Below are 7235 nucleotides of genomic sequence, written 5' to 3'. Positions count from 1 at the left end.
TGATCTTCCCTTATGTAGGACTTAAGTTATGGCCTCTTCTTCTAATAGACCTATGGAAGCTACTCGTGAGGGTTCAAATAACTCTATATATCACAGTTATATACGATGGAGACCATAGATAATGAACTCTACCACCAAAATTTGGTAAAATAAAAAATTTTAGATAACAAAATTTTTCCAGAAAATAGAAAAACGCTCAAAAACTTACCCCATCTAAACGATTCTGGATGGCCAAAAATGGTCCTAGATCATAGCTTTATGATGAATATTTCTCAGTAGGTTTTTTCCGATGAACCTACCAAATTTTTGGTCAATCAAAGTTCGTCAAAAATCAGAATTCTGAAATCATGACCAATCGGCGAAATTAATTTTTAGCATTTTAGGGTTTCAACAAAAAAAATCAGATTCATTCATATGACATATTATACTTATTTAATAAAAATATTCGTGATTCCAGAAATACAAAAAATGCAATCAATCACGTTTTTTCATAAAACAACACTGTTTTTCAGAAACTAACATGAAAAACATGCATTAAAAAACGACATCAAAACTAGAGTTTTTGTTTTATGACGCATTACATTATCTAATTAGATGTAAACAACTCTGATACCAATTGATGGAATATAGGAACACAAAAAGCTAAAGCAAACAACCAAAATCAAACATACGTATAATCTATACAACATGAATCATAAACGAGATACTAACCTCTTGAAGATTTTACACAAATCTTTCACAACAGCACTGCACTCCAGTTCCGCAGTCTTCTACAATGTATCCTCAATATTCTATGAACAAGATTACCCGAGTGGTGAGTATTACGACTAGAAAAAGTATGAGACTTAGGGCTGAAAAGCTTGTAAATATATAGTCACGTTTTGGGTGTCAAAAGCCTAGCAAAACGTGTGAGCTTTTCCTTGCCCCCCAGGAATGTTTATTTTTCTAGTTCTAGAATATTCGAGCATAGAAGGAACTATAGATCGTAATAACGAGGCTTCCGATTATGGTATTAATTCAAAATATGAATGAATTAATCCTACCACAATAAATTACAATTTATTCCACTAAAAACCGTAATTGCACTTCTCAGTTTAATTTCAAAATCGTTCATTAAAACTTATTTAACTCTTATGTTAAGATTACAGATACCAATTAATTAAATTAAGATACTGACTGTAACGACCCTCCCGGCCGTTATGGGAGATATAGGATCGCCCCACCAAATAGAACCTTCTCAAGGGTAGAACGAGTCAATAGAAACTCGATTGTATAAGTCTAATGACTGAAAACTTGACTTGTTTGTGAATTTTGTTTGATTATGTTGAGTCCATCGGAGGGTGACGTAGGAAAGTAGAACTCTGTTGGGAATTCCGAGGCCACGGGTGGATTCGTATGGGGTTTATATGTCTATGTGCATGTTTGTTTGTAATTATAAGGCCTCGGATGAAATGTTGGGTAGGGGAGTGAAAACCTAGAAAAAATTGCGAGCTTACTGCCTCAGTAGTACCGCTGCGGCGGGGGGTGTACCGTTGTAATGGTGAACCCTCGCCGCAAGCAGTCGGTCGGTGTTCCAGTATCCGCTATGGTAGGCAAAGAACACCGCTATAGCGGGATCAGGCCCGCCATGGCGGAGGTGACTTTCCTTTTAGTCCTATAGCGGGCACTTTGCCACTATAGCGAGACCGCCGCAGCGGCGTAATGACAGCTGTAGCGGTCGACAAAAAACAGTAACTATGTTTTAAACACTTTGTTCCAAATTCTTTATTCAAAAATCTCCAAAACAGTTCCCCACAAGCACCTAGGGTGAATTTCCAAGCTAGAGCAAGAATAATCTTGAGAGGTAAGTCTCAACCATTCCCTTCAATCATTACGTTATCATCTTCATGATTATCATCTCTTTTATGGGTCTTCAATGATAAATTAGTAGTAATAACTCTATAAACTAATAAGCCATCTAAAATTGATGGGTTATTACTGTTATCATGTGTTTATTGTCCAATGGCTTGGGTTAACTCCTTTTAATCAGAATTGAACCATTAGAGCCATGAACCAAGTGAAATTGAGACTTAAGGTTTCATAAAAATGGTAGCTAGGCTCATGGAAACTAATTGAAACTGATGTGTTGTTTAGATGTCTTTATAAATTGATGATTGGAGGTTACTAAGGCCATTGTTAGGGTGTTTTACACTTAGAAATCATTCACCCATTTGATTGGGGCTAAAGAGAAGGGTGTCTTGAATTATTTTTGTGACTAGAGTAAGTATGACTCATTGATCATTCTAATTTCTAGACTTTGAGCGTTCTGAGATTTTAAGGCAGGGAAAAGTTATAGCGGAGTGATTCGCATTGTTCCAGCTCTACGTTTGAGGTAGGTTACGGTCTACTTGAGTTAGACTTTGATTAGTTGATTGTATGTGTTGTGAATTAGATAGGAAAAAGCATATGTAGTCTTCATACATGATGCGTGTGTAGTTGAACTCCTATATGCAATTGATTGTGTGACTGTGTGGGCTTTGTGCCACTATTCATTGCGTTGAACCTATAGTGTGATGTTGTTGTGGTGAGAAGTTAATATGATCTTCTCGGTGGAATTGTGACATAAATAATGATTCGAGTATTGGAAACCAAAGTATAAGAATTGCTAATGTATATATACATGAAAAGGTACAAATGTTACCTAGATTATGGGCTCGTGGTCGGAGGTTCATTTCAAAAATGAGTGGTACATGATGTGGACCGCTTCCGAGGTTCTTTCCGGAGAGGAGGATTTATGGCTCGGGTCCGATGAGTATCCAAAACGAGTGGTACATGGACACCATGGGTTCCCTGCGGGTTATGACTACTGAGCAATGACATCAGTTAGCATGTGTGTACAGCGAGTATATGGTTGTTGTAGGAGGATTTGTTCCCTTTTGATGTTTTCGTTTATTTAATTCTTGATATCTTTGGATGACTTGATTCGTGATTATCCTTGGTTGACCTATTGTTGGATTATTGATTTTGTGTTGTTGGCTGACTTGTCTATTTTATTGATTTTGTGATATATGCGTGATACTAATCTTAGTCGGCCTATGATATCTACCGGTACATAGTGTTTGTACTAATACTACCTTGCTACATTCTTTTGAGTGCAGATTGTGATCCAGAGACTGCTACCTGACCTCACATCTAGCGTTGAGGCCAGTTGCTAATAGATTTAGGGTGAGCTTTTATCCATGCCAGGCTGCCCGAAGATCTTCCTTTTGTGATGTCTATTTCCTACTCCATATATTATGGTTATTTGTTTAGACAGCTTTCATTCCTTAGACATGTTTAGATTAGAGTCCTTGTACGGTGACTTTTGAATTTTGAGGTTTTTGTAATAGTTAAGATTTTCGCATTTACTAGATCATTTTATGGCATGACTTAATTTGATTTATCTTGTGCTTGAATGGCTTATTATTGATTGAATTGGTTAATATAAAATGGACTTGAATGAATAAATGGCTTACGTGTTGGTTTGCCCACTAGGAGTTAGTGTGGGTGCCAGTCATGGCTGGTTGGGTCGTGACAGAGTTGGTATCAGAGCTTTAGGTTCATCGATCTCATCATACAAGAACATGTCTGGTAGAGTCTTACGGATCGGTATGGAGACGTCTATACTTATCTTCGAGAGGCTACCGGACACTAGGAAAATTCCCTTTTCCTTCTTTCTTTCGTGCTACTTGATTCGAATTGATATCTGGATCATTCAAATTGGTATCTGACTATCCTTCATTCTCTCACAGATGGCGAGAACATGCGCGGCAGCATCCAGAGGCAGAGGTGGAGGCAGAAGAGCTGGTAGAGGGGCGGCCCCAACTGGGGTCGGAGTCCCAGTAGTTGATCCCGTGCCTCCAGTGGTTCCTAATGAGGCCGCGGGAGATGCAGCAGCACCAGCCCAGCCAGCGACAGTACCCGTTTCGCCAGGAGCTAAAGCTGCTCCAGGCATACCAGATGCTATGGCGCAGGTGCTTAATTAGTTGCACGGTTTAGCACAGGCCGGGGCTATACCAGCCATTCCAGCAGGTAGGGGGAAGGGATGTGCCCCCATGTCCGAGTGAGTTCGGGCTCGGGGAGTTCGACATGCCGCAAAGATGCCACCTCCCTTGGATGAAGTTTTGAGTTTTAAGGCCTTTTCGAGGCCAGTTGCAGGGCCAGTAATGATTGTAGAAGAGCATGATTTGTTTTTGAGGTTCACTAAAATGAAGCCTCCAATTTTCTATGGTACTGAGTTAGAGAATGCGTACGAGTTCATCATAGATTGTCATGAGAGGCTCCATAAGATGGGGGCTGTGGACAGGTACGGTGTGGAATTTATGACCTTCCAGTTCTTGGGTGATGCCAAGTTATGGTGGAGGGCATATATGGAGTGCAAGCCAGCCAGGTCACCTCCGTTGAATTGGGTTCAGTTCTATTCAGTGTTCTTAGATAAGTATGTCCCGCGTACTCTGAGGGACTGAAGGAATGATGAGTTTGCTAATATTGATCAGGAAAACTCGTCTGTTGCTGTTTACGAGTCCCTTTTCCATTCCTTGTCCCGCTATACTCTTCAGTTCTGTGCCTATTTAGGGGGAGAAGATCAAGCGTTTCATGAAGGGATTGAACACTGGACTTCAGCTATCAGCTTGTAGCCATTGGGGCTTCATTCTAGGAGGCAGTGGCGCACGTCCCTGTTATTAAGGGGATTAGACAAGAAAGTCATACAAAGCAGGTAGAGAAGAAATCCCGAAGATGTGGGAACTTCAGTAACTCCTTCTCGAGGGGCCGAGTTCCTGTATCAAGGATGTCCGGTTTCGATCCGCTATACGTGTGTGTCGGCCGGGCCCACGTCGGGGCTAATTATTAGTGCTGTCGGCACGGGGGTTATATTACTTCATCGGCTTCTGTTCAGCCACCTACGCTGAACCGTGCATGTTACGAGTACGGTGAGGTGAGGCATATTAAGAGGTATTTCCCCAGACTCAGACAAAGTGGACAGAGGGCTCAGTATCAGGCTCTCCGAGCTCCCGTTTTGCACCGGATAGAGAGATGGGGACAGTGCGCGGTAGGGGGGGCAGCCACGGCCGGCCGGGGGTAGCCACCCCAACCGAGGTGGTCCTCGGACGGCAGGACGGGCGGCCGGCAAGAGCGGGGCTCGGGAGACGGAGGCCAATCACGGTGCACCTGGCTTCTGAGGAGGCGCGGTCATCGTTACCTACTGATGTCCCGTATACCCGAGGCTGAGGCCTCCATTGCTGTCATCACAGGTACTATCTCAGTTTATGACCGGATGGATTCTGTTTTATTTGATTCGGGCTCTACTTTTTCTTATGTGTTTACATATTTTGTTGTGGGTTTGGATATGATGTGTGATACTTTTGATGCCCCTATTTATGTATCTTCTCTGGTTGGGGATTCGGTGGTGGTAGATAGCGTCTACCCTTCTTGTGTGATTACATTTATGGGGTATAGTACTTGGGCGGACTTGATGATCCTAAATATGGTAGATTTTGATGCCATTTTGGGCATAAGTTGGTTGCCCCCGCATTATGCCATTCTTGATTGTCACTCTAAAATCGTTACCTTAGCTATGCCCGGGGCACCTAGACTTAAGTGGAAGGGTAACCTTAGTCCCCTTCCTAAGAAAGTCATATCCTTCTTTCGTGCTAAGAAGCTAGTGGAGAAGGGTTGTCTAGCTTATTTGGCACATATCCGTGACACCAGTGTAGATACTCTATCTATTGATTCGATTCCAGTGGCACACGAGTTTGCGGATATGTTCCCCGCGGACTTGCCAGGTATGCCACCTGACCGTGACATTGATTTTCGGATTGATTTAGACCCAGGGGCTCATCCTATGAATATTCCACCGTGTAGGATGGGGCTAGTAGAACTCAGAGAGTTGAAAGAACAATTGCAAGACTTTTTGAGTAAGGGGTTTATTCGCCTAAGTGCCTCTCCTTATGGTGCTCCTGTATTGTTTGTTAAAAAGAAGGATGGGTCTATACGTATATGTATCGATTACCGTCAACTGAATAAGGTAACTGTCCGAAATAAGTATCGCATTCCCGGTATTGATGATTTGTTTGATCAGTTACAAGGAGCTTCTGTATTCTCAAAAATTAACTTAAGGTCGTGGGTATCGCGATTGGGTGGAGTGATGTTTAAGACGAACCGACAAGGTATGGATAATATGAGTTCTTGGTTATGTCTTTCGGGCTTACTAATGCCCCAGCTACGTTCATGGATTTGACGAACAGTGTTTTTAAGCCTTTCCTAGACTCCTTTGTAATAGTGTTCATTGATGATATCCTGGTGTATTCTAGAAGTAAGGAGGAGCATGAGAAATATTTGAGGATTGCTCTTGGGGTATTGCGGGAGAAGGAGCTGTATGCTAAATTCTCCAAGTGCAAATTTTGGTTGTCTTCTGTGTCCTTCTTGGGCCTATAATTTCGAAGGAAGGTATTATGGTGGATCCGTAGAAAACTCAGGCAGTCAGGGAATGGGCTAGGCCAACATCAGTGACCGAGATCTGTAGTTTCATGGGTCAGGCTAGCTATTATCGTCGGTTTGGGAAAGGGTTCGCCTCTATGGCTTCTCACTTGACACGTTTTACTCAGAAAGAGGTACCGTTTGAGTGGTCCGACGAGTGTGAGGAGCGCTTTCAAAAGCTCAAGACATTGTTGACTATAGCGCCTAGTCTAGCATTGCCTGTTGAGGGAAAAGATTTTGTTGTTTCTATTGATGTTTCACGTTCTGGTGTGGGTGTTGTTTTGATGCAGGAAAGGAAGTTGATTGTTTACGCTTCTAGGTAGTTGAAAGTACATGAGAAGAACTATCCTACTCATGACTTAGAACTGGCAGCAGTGGTGTTCGCATTGAAAATTTAGAGGCACTACTTGTGTGGTGTCCATTGTGAGGTGTACACTGATCATCACAATTTGGAGAATGTGTTCACTTAGAAGGATCTGAACTCTAGGCAGCGGAGATGGATAGAACTGCTGAAAGAATATGACATCACCATCTTGTACCATCTTAGTAAAGCAAATGTAGCGAGCCGCGTTGGCGAAGTCGGCTAGTACAGCAAATTTCTTCGTTTGATTTCTTTAAAGTACGGTAGCTAGAGAGGTTCGGACTCGTACTTGATTTATAAGGCTGGATGTTTCTAACGCGGCGAGGGTATTGGGTTGTGTCGAGGCTCGGTCGTCATTTAGAGCAGATTAAGGCTAAAC

This window comes from Lycium ferocissimum, chromosome 8, assembly GCF_029784015.1.
Source record: "Lycium ferocissimum isolate CSIRO_LF1 chromosome 8, AGI_CSIRO_Lferr_CH_V1, whole genome shotgun sequence".
In the NCBI taxonomy this organism is placed as follows: domain Eukaryota; kingdom Viridiplantae; phylum Streptophyta; class Magnoliopsida; order Solanales; family Solanaceae; genus Lycium; species Lycium ferocissimum.
Note: the sequence above shows the minus strand (reverse complement) of the source record.